At 45.0% G+C, this 17,073-nt stretch overlaps 1 protein-coding gene across 3 annotated transcripts in view; it reads left to right on the top strand.

The window, feature by feature from the left end:
• The first annotated feature begins 5,239 nt into the window (after positions 1–5,239).
• The window catches only part of PER3 (period circadian regulator 3), a 53,328-nt gene continuing 41,494 nt past the window's right edge, over positions 5,240–17,073 (top strand). For 2 of the 3 annotated variants that reach the window (XR_012727532.1, XM_075328227.1), the window contains exon 1: positions 5,240–5,411. The gene's annotated coding sequence lies outside the window, so the exon portion shown is untranslated. Of the gene's footprint in view, positions 5,412–13,041; positions 13,117–17,073 lie in introns of those variants that run through there. The other variant, XM_075328228.1, reaches the window with a different exon arrangement.

Raw genomic sequence — 17,073 nt, 5'->3', positions numbered from 1 at the left:
AACTTACTCCCCCCATGCCCCAAGGTACTCAAAACTACATCCAGGAAGCTTAACCCTTCATGAACTTCACAGAATTTAATGCAAGTGGGAAGGAGAAACAGATGCTACGATTACTTACTAAATGGGAAACTGCTGGGGAAATCAGACATGGAAAAAGACTTAGGCATCTTAGTCAATAAGAAGCTAAATTGGAGTGCCCAGTGTCAGGCAGCAGCCACCAAAGCAAATAGGGTGATGGGATGCATTAGAAGAGGTCTGGGGGCACGAGATGAAAACATCATTCTCCCTCTGTACAAATCACTCGTCAGACCACACTTGGAGTATTGTGTGCAATTTTGGGCGCCGGTGCTCAAGAAAGACATTACTGAACTTGAAAGGGTTCAGAGGCGGGCTACTAAAATAATAAATGGAATGGGTGCATTACAATACACGGAAAGGTTATCAAAATTAGGTCTATTTACTCTAGAAAAGAGAAGACTTAGGGGAGGCCTAATAAACGTGTACACATATATCAGAGGGCCATATAGAGATCTCTCCCATGATCTGTTTGTACCAAGGACTATGACAAGAACAAGGGGGCATTCTCTTCGATTGGAGGAAAGAAAATTCCTACATCAGCATAGAAGAGGGTTCTTCACGGTAAGAGCAGTGAGGCTCTGGAACTCTCTTCCTGAGGAAGTGGTGATGGCCAACTCACTGAATGAATTTAAGAGAGGAATGGATGCTTTTCTTGATAGCAAAAGTATAGAAGGTTATAAATAGCATAATCTTACAGGTAGATAGAAGAGCGACCAAGATTATTAGAGGAATGGGTGGGCTGCAATACCAAGACAGGTTATTAAACTTGGGGTTATTTAGTTTGGAAAAACAAAGGCTTAGGGGGGATCTAATCACAATGTATAAACATATGAGGGGACAGTACAGAGACCTTTCAAAAGATCTTTTTACACCTAGGCCTGCGACTGGAACACGGGGGCATCCGCTACGTCTTGAGGAAAAAAGGTTTAATCATAATCACTAATCACAGACGAGGATTCTTTACTGTACGAGCAGTGAGACTGTGGAACTCTCTGCCGCATGATGTTGTAATGAGTGATTCACTACTAACATTTAAGCAGAGCCTGGATGCCTTTCTTGAAAAATATAATATTACCAGTTATGTATATTAGATTTTATGACAGGGTATTGATCCAGGGAACCAGTCTGATTGCCGTATGTTGAGTCAGGAAGGAATTTTTTTCCCCATTGGAGTTTATTTGACACAATGGGGTTTTTTTGCCTTCCTCTGGATCAACATGTCAGGCTACGGGTTGAACTAGATGGACTTAGGCGGGCTTTGCACGTTGCGACATCGCAAGCCGATGCTGCGATGTCGCACGCGATAGTCCCCGCCCCCGTCGCAGGTACGATATCGTGTGATAGCTGGCGTAGTGAAAATTATCGCTACGCCAGCTTCACACGCACTCACCCGCCCTGCGACCGTCGCTCTGGCCGTCGCCCCACCTCCTTCCTAAGGGGGCGGGTCGTGCGGCGTCATAGCGACGTCACACGGCAGGCGACCAATAGAAGCGGAGGGGCGGAGATGAGCAGGATGTAAACATCCTGCCCACCTCCTTCCTTCCGCATATCCTACGGAAGCCGCGGTGACGCCGGTAGGAGATGTTCCTCGCTCCTGCGGCTTCACACACAGCGATGTGTGCTGCCGCAGGAACGAGGAACCACATCGGACCGTCGCGTCAGCATAATTATGGATTACGCCGACGCTGCAGCGATGATACGATTACGACGATTTTGCGCTCGTATATTGTATCATCTAGGCTTTACACACTACGATGTCGCATGCGACGCCGGATGTGCGTCACTTTCAATTTGACCCCACCGACATCGCACCTGTCGTAGTGTGCAAAGCCGCCCTTAGAGTCTCCCTTCAACCTTAAAAACTATGAAACTATGAAGTGGAAGGGTAAAAATTAGTTTTATTTTTTTTTTTTAGTAGTGTTTCTTTATCCCCAAATTCATAATTTTCACAGGGGTGAAGCAATCAATTGAACAAACCATGTGCTGTGCTATTTCTCCTTGGTGTATGTGGTCAAAATCTACTGTATTGGCGTACTGCCAATGGCGGCAAAATGTATGGCCAAAAAGAGGCCCGTGAGTCAGGCCTTCCCTATCGCCTGGCATTGCACTTTGAATTGTATCAGCATCATGGATGCAGAGCCGCCAGCTCCCTCCTCTATCCTTCTTCCTTTGTGTCTTAGCGCTGATGTCTCAGCACAGCGATCTCGATATCACTGCATTGCAGCCACCCTGACAAGTGGTTTGAAGCTGGAGACTGAAGCAGCAGCAGATTGAGGAAAGGTGATCATTTTTTTTTTAATTAATGGCGGTCAGTATATAGTTTGAAGAGCTTTGTGGGTGCCATTACACTATTTCAAGAGCTGTCTGGGGGCCATTATACAGCTTGGAGGGCTATGTGGGTGCTCTATACAGTTTGCAGGGCTTTGTAAGGGAAATTATACAGTTGGATGGCTATATGTGGCATGGTGGCTCAGTGGTTAGCACTGCACCCTTGCAGCGCTGGGGTCCTGGGTTCTAGTCCCACTAAGGACAACATCTGCAAGGAGTTTGTATGTTCTCCCTGTGTTTGCGTGGGTTTCCTCCGGGTACTCCGGTTTCCTCCCACACTCCAAAAACATACTGATAGGGAATTTAGATTGTGAGCCCCAATGGGGACAGTGTTGCCAATGTATGTAAAGCGCTGTGGAATTAATAGCGATATATAAATGAATAAATATTATTATTATATGTAGGCCATTATACATTTTTGATTGCTATAGGGGCACCACTTGAGGGCTGTGTGGGTAACAGTTAGGCCTTGTATGTACACTGCGTTTTTTGAGTGCAGTTTTGGTAACAAAACTTCCTGCATTTCCTTCCCAGAAACGTCTATGTGCTTTCAGTTTTTCTGTTCACACTTTGCAGCTTTTTTTTGGCTGCATCTTTGTGGTGACCACAAAGATGCAGCATGTCAATTCTTACTGCATTTTTTCCTGCGGTTTTTGAGCTCTTCCAGTCAATAGATGACTTAAAAAACACACTGAGCAAAAACGCAGTAAAACGCAGCAAATAATACATGCCGAGAGTGCGTTTTTTTGGGCCTAAAAACATGAATCTTTGTGGTCACCACAAAGATGCAGCGTGCGCACATAGCCTTATTCTGTTTGCAGGCCTATATGGTAGCCATTATACTATTTGGAAGGCTATGTGGGGCCCATTATACTGTGTGCAGACCATTATAGAATATGGAGGGGCCATTATACTGTATGAAGGGCTGTGTTGGGGCCATCGTACTGTGTTGGGGTTGTTGTGGGTGTATTATGCTTTGTTGGGTGGGAGGTGATGTAGAATCATCAAACTGTGCGTGGAGGGTACTGTGCAGGAATTCATGTTGGGTGTATCATACGGTGTTTGGGGGGCACTTTTGTTGGGATCATACTTTATGGGGGTCATGAAATGGATTTTCTAATGTGTGGAAACACTAACGGGCAGCAATTTGCCATGTGCGCATGCTGCATCTTTGTGGAGACCACAAAGATGCACGGTTTTGGTCCCAAAAAACACACCCCTGGCGTGCATTTTTTTTTTTGCGTTTTTGCCCAGTGTATTTTTAAAGTCAAATCTATTGACTGGAAGGGCTCAAAAACACAGAAAGAATTGACATGCTGTATCTGTTGTCACAAAACGCAGCCAAAAAAAAAAAAGCTGCAATGTGCGCACATTAAAACTGAAATCTCATAGGTTATGTGCCCACAGTGCTTTTTTTCAGCGCAAAAAAGTATGTCTTGGAAAGGAAAAAGCTGCTTTTTATGCTTTATTTGATGTTTATCTACTGAGATAGGGAAAAAAAGTAGAAACAATTGACATTTCTTCTTATTTCAGCAAGGAAAAAAAAAGCAACGTGGGCACAGCAAGTCAGGATTCTCATAGACTTTGCTGAGATGATTTTTCCTTGCTTTTTGATGGAAAAAAAATAGAAAAAAAAGCTGTGTGGGCAGGTCACTGACTTTGCCGGGGAAGGCAACACATGCAGTTTTGGGACCAAACTGCACCTAAAAAAATAAGCAAAAAAAAAACCACATAGTGCGCACAAGGCCATATGAGGACAATTAATTTGTAAGAGCTGCAAAATTGAGGGATATTCTGTGACACTACTGAATTGTGTGCATGCACACAGGAGGAGGTGGGGGGAAATTTGGATTTCTGCTATGGAGCCCCATGACTTCTGTGTAAAAGCCCCTCTGGAGGGCTCAGAAGATTTGTACAATGTGACTTCTGGGGGTACAAAATTGGCTGCAATTGATTGTAGCCCTTGAGGAGCCCCAGAGGGGAAAAAAGGCAGCACTGTTTGGTAAAATGGCGGGGCTTAGGAGAGGAGCAGCAGAAAGCCTCTGTGACCGTGTTGTGGAAAGGTCTCTGCTCAGTGATGGCGGTGTAGTCGTGACTAGGTCGACGTTACAACGAGCGCAGAGTGGAGCCGTTGGAAGCTCAAAATGGCGGTCGCCTGAGGTAAATAACGGCCGCTGGATTTCTAAAGCGTCTCTGCCTGGGAAGACATGGCTGTGCTCTCCCACACTAGATGCCGGGAGCTTTCACTTTCCTGAAGCGATTTTGAAGTTGTTTTTTTGCCCCTGAAGTGTATTGGTTTTTTTAGGAACAACGAAAACTTCCTGTTTAAGTGAATAGGAAGAATTTTCTGAGGGAAACGTTTTTCAGGGAAGAGGGGAAAAAAGAGCGCTTCTGAGTAAGGATTTATCTGCCTCAAAAAAATCTGTGTGACCTTAGCCTAAAATTGCGGGGAAAAGTACAAATCTAAATGCAATTTCATTCGGATAAATCTCAGTCGTTCGGTGTGCGACTGTGTACTATTAGGACGGCTAGTAAAATGGCGGCCCCGCGCCGCCTCCAACAGGCAGGCTCAGAGCGGCCGGGGCGTCATTTCAGTAGCAGTGGGCGTGTCGCTCGTTCACCCCGCCCTCAATGTTCAGCTCCTCGGCTGTAATGTAACGTGCACAGACAGGTGACAGGCAACCGTGTCCCGGAAGCAGCACCAATGGTCGGATAGAAACCCGGCCTGCTCTATCACGCTCCAACCAATCAGAAAAAGGCGTGCCGGAATGTGCAGCCAATGAGAATGAGGAGGGTGTGGTCTCGTCACGTTGCACAGTGAATGTGTGTTGTGTGTATGAGAAAGAACATGGGGAGTCAGAAGGGGAGCGGACTGTGAGGGGGACGGTGACCAGGAACAGCTGTGCCCTGCTGACCGCCGACCCACCGGCCCGACCTCATTGGCCTGCGCTGGTAGTGCCGGCTTCTGCAAAGGCCTCGGACAGTGCATGAGGACCTGCTGCTGGGTAAGTGCTGGGCATGTGTGTATATGTCTGCTGCATGTGTGCATCTACTGTGTGTGTATATAGTATATGCATGTAAATGTATGTATTGCATATGTGTATAGTATACTGTATATGCATTGATATTTATGTATTGCATATAATGTATGTGTATATAGAAAACTGTATATGCGTGTGTGTGTGTGTGTGTGTATATATATATATATATATATATATATATATATATATATATATATATAGCATATGTGTGTGTATATATAGTATACTGTATTATGCACGTATATAGCATATGTGTATAGTATACTGTATATGCATTTATATTTATGTATTGCATATAATGTATGTGTATATAGAAAACTGTATATTTATATATTGTATATGTGTGTGTGTGTTTGTGTGTGTGTGTATATATATATATATATATATATATATATATATATATATATATATATATATATATACACACACACATATTATATATATATATACACATATACACACATATATATGTGCGTGTGTGTGTGTGTGTGTGTGTATATATATATATATATATATATATATATATAAAATATGTGTGTGTGTATGTATGTATATATATATATATATATATATATATATATAATTTATAATTTATACTGTATGCATGTATATTTATATATTGCATATGTATGTGTTTGTGTATATATATTAGCATATGTGTGTATAGTATACTGTATATTCCTTTATGTATTGCATATAATGTATGTGTATATGTAGTATACTGTATGTATATAATATATACACTGTCCACCTGGCAGTGCCCACATCAGTCACCTTTCAGCCCCTGCACGTTGCCAGCCTAGACAATTATCCTGATGGTATAAATGTCCAGCCTTTCCCCCTAATCATTTGACCATTGTGGTCCAGGTTAGTGGCCAGGATGGGGCACTTCTGTGCCCAGATGCCAACTATTGCATTAAAAGTCCCCAGAATGGCATTGGACCATGAGTAGAGGGCAAGCAACAATTGTCATTGACTTGCAGGCCGTGTGTCCGTATATTGAGTGCCCCCGTTTGATGCCACTGATACCCACCTTGTTATTTCACCTAAAGGAATGAATGACTTTACCCATTTTGAAAATATACCAGAAATGTGGAGCTGCTGGTTAGTGGGTGCGGGGCGCCCCGTATCTTGAGGTCTCAGTTGTCTCACCCTGTTTTCTGGGATTCGTGGTTGCGCAGTTTTGGGCTGCACATGGTGCTGATGTGTGACACATTATTGGCTGCCCAGAGCTGTTGGGGGTGATGCCTTGGCTCCCTATACTTCTTTGTGCCTCTGTTTCCAGGGATTTTTGTAGGATTGGTGGATTATTTTTTTCTTCCATTGTTGACTGATCGCTAAGGACGTCAGAGGCTGAGGAGACGGTGACAGGATTATGTGGAGGTGACACCTGACCTGATGCCTCGCCGCCTGTGCCTGCTGGTGCTTAGCTGTGTCCTTAGGCCTAACAGTACGGACCTGCAACCTGTCCAGCTGCTGGGAAACTACAACTCCCAGCATGCTCAGGTAACTGCAGGCTGTCAGGGCATGATGGCTGATGTAGTTCCCATATAACTGGGGAGCTTTAGGTTGGTGATTAATGATGAGCAAGCACTGGTACTCGTCAAGAGCAGTTGGACGCTCGGATGGGCACGACTCATGTATCAAGTATAATAGAAATCAATGGTAAACTCAAGCATTTTTCTAGGAGATTTCCTGGAAAAATGCCCTCGCTCCCTATTGACTTCGATTATACTTGAGTCGTAGCCATCTGAGTGTCCAACTGCTTGTTGCGAGTACCGAGCATGGTACTGCTCGCTCATCATTATTGGTGATCAGTGCTCTGAAAAGTACAATAGTGGTCCATTGTTTAAATCTTCTTACTTTTTTGCTAGCAAAAAAATAAAAAAATTTTACATTTGTTGTGAAACTGGTGGGAGTTGTAGCTATACGATAACTATATGGTCTGGATTAGCTGACCCCTGTCTGTTCTATAGGGGTGATATCCAGTCGGCACAGGTGCATGCTGAGAGTTGTGGTTGACGATCCACAGGTTATGGACCTCTTACTGCATTGCTATGGCTGCTCAGTGCACTATGGTGATGGAGGATGTCAGTGAATGCTGAGCGTTGTGGTTGCACAGCAGCTGATGATCCACAGATTATTGACCCCTTTCTGCATTGCTATGGCTGCTCAGTGCACTATGGTGATGGAGGATGTCAGTGCATGCTGAGCGTTGTGGTTGCACAGCAGCTGATGATCCACAGATTATTGACCCCTTACTGCATTGATATGGCTGCTCAGTGCACTATGGTGATGGAGGATGTCAGTGCATGCTGAGCGTTGTGGTTGCACAGCAGCTGATGATCCACAGATTATTGACCCCTTTCTGCATTGATATGGCTGCTCAGTGCACTATGGTGATGGAGGATGTCAGTGCATGCTGAGCGTTGTGGTTGCACAGCAGCTGATGATCCACAGATTATTGACCCCTTACTGCATTGCTATGGCTGCTCAGTGCACTATGGTGATGGAGGATGTCAGTGAATGCTGAGCGTTGTGGTTGCACAGCAGCTGATGATCCACAGATTATGGACCTCTTACTGCATTGATATGGCTGCTCAGCGCACTATGGTGATGGAGGATGTCAGTGAATGCTGAGCGTTGTGGTTGCACAGCAGCTGATGATTCACAGGTTGCTGACCCCTTACTGCAATACTATAAGCGGCTGCTGAGTGTACTATATAGGTAGGAAGGGTCAGTACATATTGAGATGCTTTCACAGTAGCTGGAGAGCCACAAGTTACCATTTACTTTCTAAACATATTGCAAAAGGTGGGCAGACTTGATGGGGGTTGTGTGGGTATGCTGGAAGTTGTTGTTCTACTTCAGAAAGGGAGCGTGAGGTTGCAGGTTGTTGTATTGTTATGCCAGTGGGGTTGTCATTTGGATCTGCTGCTTTTCAGTGTTCCTACTGAGTCTTCTAGGATATACTTCCACCCCTCCCCCACATTCCTAAATTTTAAGGGCTGAGGATAAACCTCATCATTTTGGGTCTGAGCAGTGCAGCGGGTCTGTGCCAGACACATGCAGCAGATTGGCACTTAGGGCAGAGCCAATGAGCGCAGCCGTGCTCGGGCTGCTCTTTCTATTGGTCCTTCCCTGATTGGACGCGCTCAGGCTCAGAGATTCACGTGAAGCAGACATGCTTTTCTGAGATGTGGGCTCTGCACATGCCTCCCCCAGCGGCTGCAGTCTCAGCTCTCACAGAGAAACCCTCTGTCACCCATTGATCTAGCTGAGCTTTACTAATTGCCTATTGTTTTTTGGCTGCAGATTTTGTGGATCAATGCGCTTTCTGTAATTCCAGACTGTAATGTTTTTTTTAGATGTGTGAATTGACATGTATATGCTGTGTACAAAGATCAAATGCCTCTAATCCGGCAAGAGTCTGATTATTCCAGAACCTCAGTATAATGTGATATGTGAAGAGAAACTAATGTTTAACGTATTGTGATTAAGACGCGTTTCAGGCGGTCGTATTATGGCTGCATTTTCCACCCCTATAACCCAGATCTCTCAGAAATATTGCACTTGTCGTCCCGCATCTCAGTTAGGATGTTTTATTTTGATTTTTTTTTAATTCTTCTGTACTATATTATGGTCCCTTTTTAATAGAGCAACAACGGGACCTGATATACAGGATGTTTTGGAATTGGCGGATGGCGAGTAAAAGGATTTCTTCCATTCAATGTCTCCACTGTACTAAACGGAGCCGCCAGGGGATGTTTTAATGCCCTCCAGTTTCTATGATTGCACCTTTTAGGATGTGTGCCCGCATTCAGTGGTTTGCAGCGTTTTGGATGCAGTGTGTTTTTGCTGCATCCAAAACGCTGCGTTGTACAGTACAGTCACACTGGATGGATTTCTAGAAATCATGTGCCCACTGTGCTTGTTTTTTCCACACCAAACACTGACCTGCGGAACGGCTTTCCAGATCGCAGCATGTCAATTGTTTGCTGTGGAGTCGCCTGCGTCTTCCGTAGGGAGAACACAGCGAGAGACCGCAGCGCCCCGAACCCTGATAGTGGGAACAAGTGGCACCACAAGTCAGGACCCGCTGCGTCCAGGGGTCCTGATCGTGGGCACATACCCTAATTCTATTCTGTAATCTGCATCCCAATTGGTAATCTACACAGTCACATACTACAGCCTCTTGGGTGAGTAAAGGCCCCGTCACACTAAGCAACATCGCTAGCAACATCGCTGCTAACGAACAACTTTTGTGACGTTGCTAGCGATGTTGCTGTGTGTGACATCCAGCAACAACCTGGCCCCTGCTGTGAGGTCGTTGGTTGTTGCTGAATGTCCTGGGCCATTTTTTAGTTGTTGCTGTCCTGCTGTGAAGCACACATCGCTGTGTGTGACAGCGAGACAGCAACAACTAAATGTGCAGGCAGCAGGAGCCGGCTTCTGCGGAGGCTGGTAACCACAGTAAACATCGGGTAACCAAGAAGCCCTGTCCTTGGTTACCCGATATTTACCTTTGTTACCAGCCTCCGCCGCTCTCACTGTCAGTGCCGGCTCCTGCTCTGTGCACATGTAGCTGCAGGACACATCGGGTTAATTAACCCGATGTGTGCTGTAGCTAGGAGAGCAGGGAGCCAGCGCTCAGTGTGCGCTGCTCCCTGCTCTCTGCACGTGTAGCTCCGTGCGCTGCTCTCTGCACGTGTAGCTCCGTGCGCTGCTCCCTGCTCTCTGCACGTGTAGCTCCGTGCGCTGGTAACCAAGGTAAATATCGGGTTGGTTACCCGATATTTACCTTAGTTACCAAGCGCAGCATCTTCCACGCGGTGCTGGGGGCTGGTCACTGGTTGCTGGTGAGCTCACCAGCAACTCCTGTAGCGACGCTCCAGCGATCCCTGCCAGGTCAGGTTGCTGGTGGGATCGCTGGAGCGTCGCAGTGTGACAGCTCACCAGCAACCTCCTAGCAACTTACCAGCGATCCCTATCGTTGTTGGGATCGCTGGTAAGTTGCTTAGTGTGACTGGACCTTAATCCTGCAGATCAGAGGGAATTTCTCCTCGCAGTGCGGAATTAGGAAAATGCCACTTGAGCAATTTTTCAATTCTATCCTGACGACACAGCGTCTGCAATTCTAAAATGAGTTTTTCAATTGGAAACCGCTTCAGGAAATTATCAATTTTTAAATTGGTTTAAAAAAAAAAAGTTTCTGACAACTTTTCAAAGTGTTTTTACACCAAAATACTGGTATTAAAACTTTGAATCAGTTCCATCATCTTATAGTGGGAACCATTGTTTTCTGGCTACACACAGCATTGCTGGGAGGTGTAGTTCAGTTCAACTTTTATTTTTTTTTAAGGAATCAAAGGGACTGACTGTTCTAATGAAGTGCAGTACCTGTACCTGGTTTGTACAGTCATAGGTGCTGATTTTAAGGGGAATCTGTCACCAGGTTTTTGCTCCTCCATCTGAGAGCAGTATAATACAGAGACCCTGATTCCAGCGATGTCACTTACTGAGCTGGTCGCTGCCATTTTGATAAAATCAATGTTTTCTCTGCTGCATATCTAGCCGTTACACAGAGCTCATGAATATGCTGGACTACCTGGCAGCAGACCAAGTAGTCCTGTAATGATAATCTACTGCAGATTAAACGGTGATTTTTATCAAAACTACACTAAGCAGCCCAGTAAGTGATACATTTCTGGAATCAGGATCTCTGCCCCTATACCATACTGAGTAAAGAATTTGAAAAAAGGAGCGCATGTGAAGGATCCACAGGATAATGTTAAGGATAGTGTTGGAATGTGCTCACCTGATGTGGTTGTGCAGCCCTGCACAACCACGGTGTAGAACGAGGGTTTAATGCGCTGCCAGGGAGTCGGCCCGTAGTAACCATCTAGAGGAACAGAATCCTTAGAAGCCGGTCAAGTGACGGGTCACTGGGGATGGTGGACGTCTCTGGTGCAGATTGAGAGCTGACCTCCGGCCAAGCTGCTCATGCTGAGTCCCACAACGGGGAAGGAATCCAGAGAATGCAAAAGAACACGGTCTTGAAAGCGCTAAGGAGGCCACGGTGATATAATAGTTTTGTAGATTTATTAGATGTTTACAGCCACAATGCGTTTCGATATCACAATATCTTCATCAGGTGGATATGATATTTACCTGATGAAGATATTGTGATATCGAAACGCGTTGTAGCTGTAAACATCTAATAAATCTACAAAACGATATCACCGTGGCCTCCTTAGCGCTTTCAAGACCGTGTTCTTTTGCATCCTATACCATACTGCTCTCAGATTAGATGTCAAAAACCTGTATACAGATTCCCTTTTAGGCCTACTTTACACATGAAAAAATGGTACCAGTGTCATCAGTTTTTTGGATCAGTGTGTCTTAGGCTAGTTTCACACTTGCGTTCAGCGCATTCCGTCACTATGGAGAATAGTGCAGTCCGTTAACACACTGCGCTATTCTCCATAGACTTGTATTGACGACGCACTGTAACGCAAGTGTCTGCGTTGCATCCGCTGGACAACGCAGCGTTGTTATTTTGACGCTGCGTCGGGCGGATGGAACGCAGCATGTAACGTTTTTCTGCGCTTGGCGGAGTGTCAAAAAAACGCAACCTGCAGGAATCAGTTAGGCGTCCGTTGTTTTTAAAATGGACGCCTATGGTGGCGGATTCCGTTAGAATGCGTCATTTGACGGATTCCGTTAACGCAGCTGATTTTACACAACTGCGCATGCTCAGATGTGTGAAGTCAAGGAAAAAAACCTACAACGAATTGCATTATTTTGTACGATCTGTAGCATGCGTTGTGCCACTAAATGCAACGCATCCGTTACATGCGTCACACAACGCAATGCTACGGATCCCGTCCTACGCAAGTGTGAAACTAGCCTGACTTGTCAGTTTTTACCATCACTGTAATCAGGAATTGCAATTCAGATCAAATACTAGGGGCGGCACACTGCAGGGGTCCTTTGCCATTCCATTGAATCTGACTGATTGCATTTTTTGTTTGTCATTCTATGGGAGCCTGGAAAAAAATGCATGTAAAAAAACAGAATTGCATTTTTTGAAGTTATTAATCTCAGTGGTTCTGTAGTTAATAATTAAATGCTGTGGTATTTTATTAAGTCCACACCAGAACACATTTAAAAAATGGGAACTATTAATGAAAAAAAAACCTCGCAAAATACAAGAATCAGAGCACATTGCTTTTGTGTCCATTGGCAGTGGTCAGAACATGGTCCCAATGTGTTGGGGTTTTTTTTTTTGTTTTTTTTTTGGGGGGGGGGTGCCTTGCATTGGAGCTTTTTCATCAGGAGCTCTTGAGCACAGTAATTTCTGATGTGTGACAGCAAATTCCTCCTTCTAGTTCTAGTCTAGCAATGTCCTGTGCCCGGTGTCTGTCATTAGGTGACACCCTTTCTGGGCCAGACCTGGGAGCGGGTGTTTGCTGTACAATGAGTACAGTGTGGGCCGTGCACCTGCAGCGTGTTCCTAAGAGCAGCGTGTTCCCACATCGTAATCACACCCTTCCCCGCTGGGCGGCCGCGCTCTGGATCCACCTCTCTAAGTACCTTGTGCCCAGTTTATAGCGATGCTGCAGTGCTTCCTTCACCCTGGCTCACATCACTCACACAATTCCCACTGGTAAGCTCTTCGGACTAATTTTCATTACTGTATTTCTAATATAGTTAGTGTTCCAAGTGCCTCAACTTTTGGCATTTGTTGTCTAGAAATAGAGATGAAAGCGCCGTATTAACCCTTAGGCTGGAGCCATACTTGCGAGGGACTTGCATCACCCGGCACAGCCGCACACTCTCCTGACACGAGCGTGCAGCTACATGGAAATACATGCAGCCGACCCGCTCCTGTCAGAGTGTGTGGACGTGCCGGGTGGTGCAATGTGAGAGTCCTTCACAAGTGTGACTCTAGCCTTAGGTTTCAGCTGTGTTTGCTTATTTATATAGCACCTGCATATTCTGGGGTGCTTTACTACGGGGCAAATGACATTGGACTGCAGCTGCTCCCTAAGGGGCATAGGATTGCAATACTGTATGGCTGTTATCATAGGAATCCTATAAATGCCACTACGTGGAAGAATGTGGCGTACCTGGAGGAATTGATCTTCATTTTATAACCATGGGATGTGAGCTCTAGAACCCTCAAGATGAAGTGGCTACAAATCTGATTTAGTGCTGCATCCAATTATAAGCTTCCCCTGGTCACCGTACAGCGTTCTGGATCACGGTCCATTCCCTCCACCTGGGTAAAAAACGCAAAAGTGGCGCAGTTCTAAATTAGCAATAGAACTCCTTCCTTCATTCTAAAGATCAGCGAGAAGTCCAAGAGGTTTGATGTTTTCTTACGAAAAGTTTATCACTTTTTTGGGGGTTTTTTTGGTGTTTTTTTTTCTGCAGTTTTCAAGATTTTTGCTGCTGTGATTGAACCTATATTGTGAGAGCTCTGACATCTGTAGTGAGGAATATTTTACTCCACTGGACTCCAAGCACAGCTCATAACGAAACACTTTGTTTCATTGATTTGCTCTTGGAGATTCTCACTGAATAGATTCGTGCTGCAGGAAATCTGGGAGAGCAGTTTCAGTCTTGGTGCTCTGTTTCCAAGATGTTTTTTTGGGGGTTTTTTTTTAGTTTTTTTTTTTTGTTTTTTTGAGGCGTTCCAAAACGACAAGTTTTTCAAGCAGAAACTACTTCAGGAAATGCTCATTTTTAAGGAATTTTTTTTTTTTTCTTTTTCTCTGGAGGGGGGATGAGTCTTTCTTTTGGAATAACTCTTTTCCTGAACCTTTCTTTCCAGCCTTTTGATTGGACAATCCCTATTTTGGAGTGGATTCCATTGGGATCTGTTTCAAAGACATGACATACACTCCCCTCACCTCCCCCAGCATGAGTTTTTCTACACCTCTTCTTCAAGTGACTAAAATAAACCTCCTATTAGTGAAATGCAGAGTGTTGCCTCAGCCAGCAGAGGGAGCTCTCCCTCATATGGATGGTGCAGGCAGATCATGGGGCCATGTTGTTGCATTTTCCAGTAGTTCAGAGATATCGGAATCTTGCAATTTATGGACTTTTTAGCTTTGACCCATGATCCACCACAATTAGGGAAAGCTCCACCTAATAAGTGGAGGTACATTTTGTACTTTGCATGTTACAAGTGAGCCTTCCTTAATGCTACGTTTCTATTCTGGAGTTTCCTGAAGCTGGAGGCAGGTTATTTATTAGGTATTCTTCGAGTACAGCCTGTGCAGGATCTTGTCCCTTTAACCTGGCAGCCGTTCCTGTTACCACTGACTCAATGCCAGCTTTCTGTTCCAGCCTTGGGTTATGTAATGCAGCGCTTACTACACATGTGTGGCATTGAACATTGTGTTCAGATGTGTTTTCTCTCGCCTCTCCTACAAATAATCTGTTCAGATAAGTTCCAGAACAGGGAGCAGGGCACGTGGATGGCACACATGGGGTCTGGGCATAAGTGAGAAACAACTGCTGAAGGGTAACCTCTACTAATGTAGCAAAAAGAGGAAAGTAAAGAAGAGGCCAGTCTCCAGAATATAATTATTGTTGTGAGACAGCAACTCTCCGCCTGTGAGGCCATGCTGTGAGTTGTAGTTGAGCCGGCTGGGTACTGCTGGTTGGTGAAATAATGGGGTACAACAGTCACTGCGTGCAATCGGATGCCCTCCGAGAAGGATTTGGTGTAAGTACTGTCTCTCATCAAAGGGCTTCTTTACTTTGGAAAGTGTCTACTTGTTGCGCTCATCAGAATGGTTCCTATTGCACTCAGCCGGAGTGGTCTGCTGTTTTCTGCAGGGGGGCCCTGGTTGTTTAATTTCATTACAGCGCCACCACCGGGTATAGTTTAGAATTACATGGTTCATCCAAAGTGACGCTCCTTATGCAGGAAAAGGAGCATTCTCCTCTGAAAAGTCCTGGTCTCTAATCCAGTGTAGAGTACGGGTGAAATCAGACGGTGCGGCTGGTCACGTGGCCGGATCTCAGCTGTCACGATGGCCAACAGCCTCACAAATTTGTCTAAAAATGCTTCCTAGCCATCGCGGTGGGCTGTGGTTTACCAGCTTACTGCGTCCGCACCATCTGATCTTGCCCTAATATGATGCAATCATCTTAAAAAAGGGGCCACTTTTTTATTTTTTTTTTATATTAACACCAGCACCCTAAGACTGTCCCTCATGTGCCAATATTGGTTTAGTTTGCATTGTACTTATTTTTTTTCTATATTGTTTGTCTATTTTTGTAACAATTGTATTTGTTATATCTGATACATTTTATATTGGGGACAATGTAGTTTAATGTTCCTACTTAACTTTTGTGCCTGTCTGCTGGGGATGGGGTGAATTTGCAGTGTTAGGCTATGTGTCCACGGTAGAATGTACCTGCGGATTTTTCTGCATGAAAATTCGCGACTTTCGCGGCAAATCCGCACCTAGGTTTGCCGTGGATTTTGATGCGGATTTTTCTTTTTTTTTTTTTCCCCCATTCTATACCCAAAATCCGCACCAAAATCCGCAACAATAATTGACATGCTGCAGATTTTTCCGGATCAAAATCCGCGGCAAATCCGCCGTGGAAAAATCCGCAGCATGAACACAGCATTTCCAAAATGCCATTGAAATGGCTTGGAAGTGCCGCTGCTGCAGCTTTTCGGAAAATCCGCGGTAAATTCGCAGCGTGGGCACATAGCCTTATGGTTTTTTTGTTTTTTTTTTTTTCTTAATGAGCAAGTCTAGGGATCAGCGTAACCTAGATATTGCAATGGCTAAATGACTTGTCAGAGCATCTCTAAAGCGGCAGGACTCATGATGTTTTCCCAGATTGTGGCGATTAATACCTGCCTCCTAGAGTGGTCTGAGGAATGATGTCCGGTTTACCATGGACAGGGTCACAAGCGCAAGTTCCTGAAAAACATCATACAGAGTCTCATAGAAAGGAGGCAGGGGTCTAGATACGTCCCAGCCTGCTGCATATGTGGTTTTGCAGCTGTGTATTACGTAGATGATGTTTGGGGGAGTGCTAGGGTCTCTCCCATAGACAACAGGGGTGCACTCAATGGCATGAGCATTACTGTGTATTGAACACTCGAGAGAGAGAGAGAACTTCCGGCCATATGATTGGCTGAGTCATCATTTGGCCCACGGCCATCTTTTGTGTGTAGCCCCTTAGTAAGAACCTGGAGTTGAGTTGTTTACTATGTTTTCTGTAGCGTCTGTACTTCCTCGTCAGCTCTTTGAGCACAGCCTCACGTGGCGCAGCACTCCCTGTGTACAGTATGTTCAGCCAGTAGGTGTGTCGCCCGACTGTACATGGCGTGCTGATACATCGCCGGCTGCTCTTACTGTACCAGCAGATAAATATATCCTCGCCACAAAACATGTGACGTCCCTGGCAACACTATAGCGTCTGAAGGAGCAAGTGTTTTTATTTATTTTTACAGAATTGTCATTTCCTGAACAACGTAATAGTTAATTGTCCCATCAGCCCCGACCGATTCTTCCCTCATTACCCTGCTGTCAGCACAAACTCGCATGTGAAGTAGAGGGGGAATTGCTGCAGCCCACGTAGAGTT

This window comes from Anomaloglossus baeobatrachus, chromosome 11, assembly GCF_048569485.1.
Source record: "Anomaloglossus baeobatrachus isolate aAnoBae1 chromosome 11, aAnoBae1.hap1, whole genome shotgun sequence".
Taxonomy (NCBI): domain Eukaryota; kingdom Metazoa; phylum Chordata; class Amphibia; order Anura; family Aromobatidae; genus Anomaloglossus; species Anomaloglossus baeobatrachus.
Note: the sequence above shows the minus strand (reverse complement) of the source record. Positions and strands in the feature narration are given on the sequence as shown.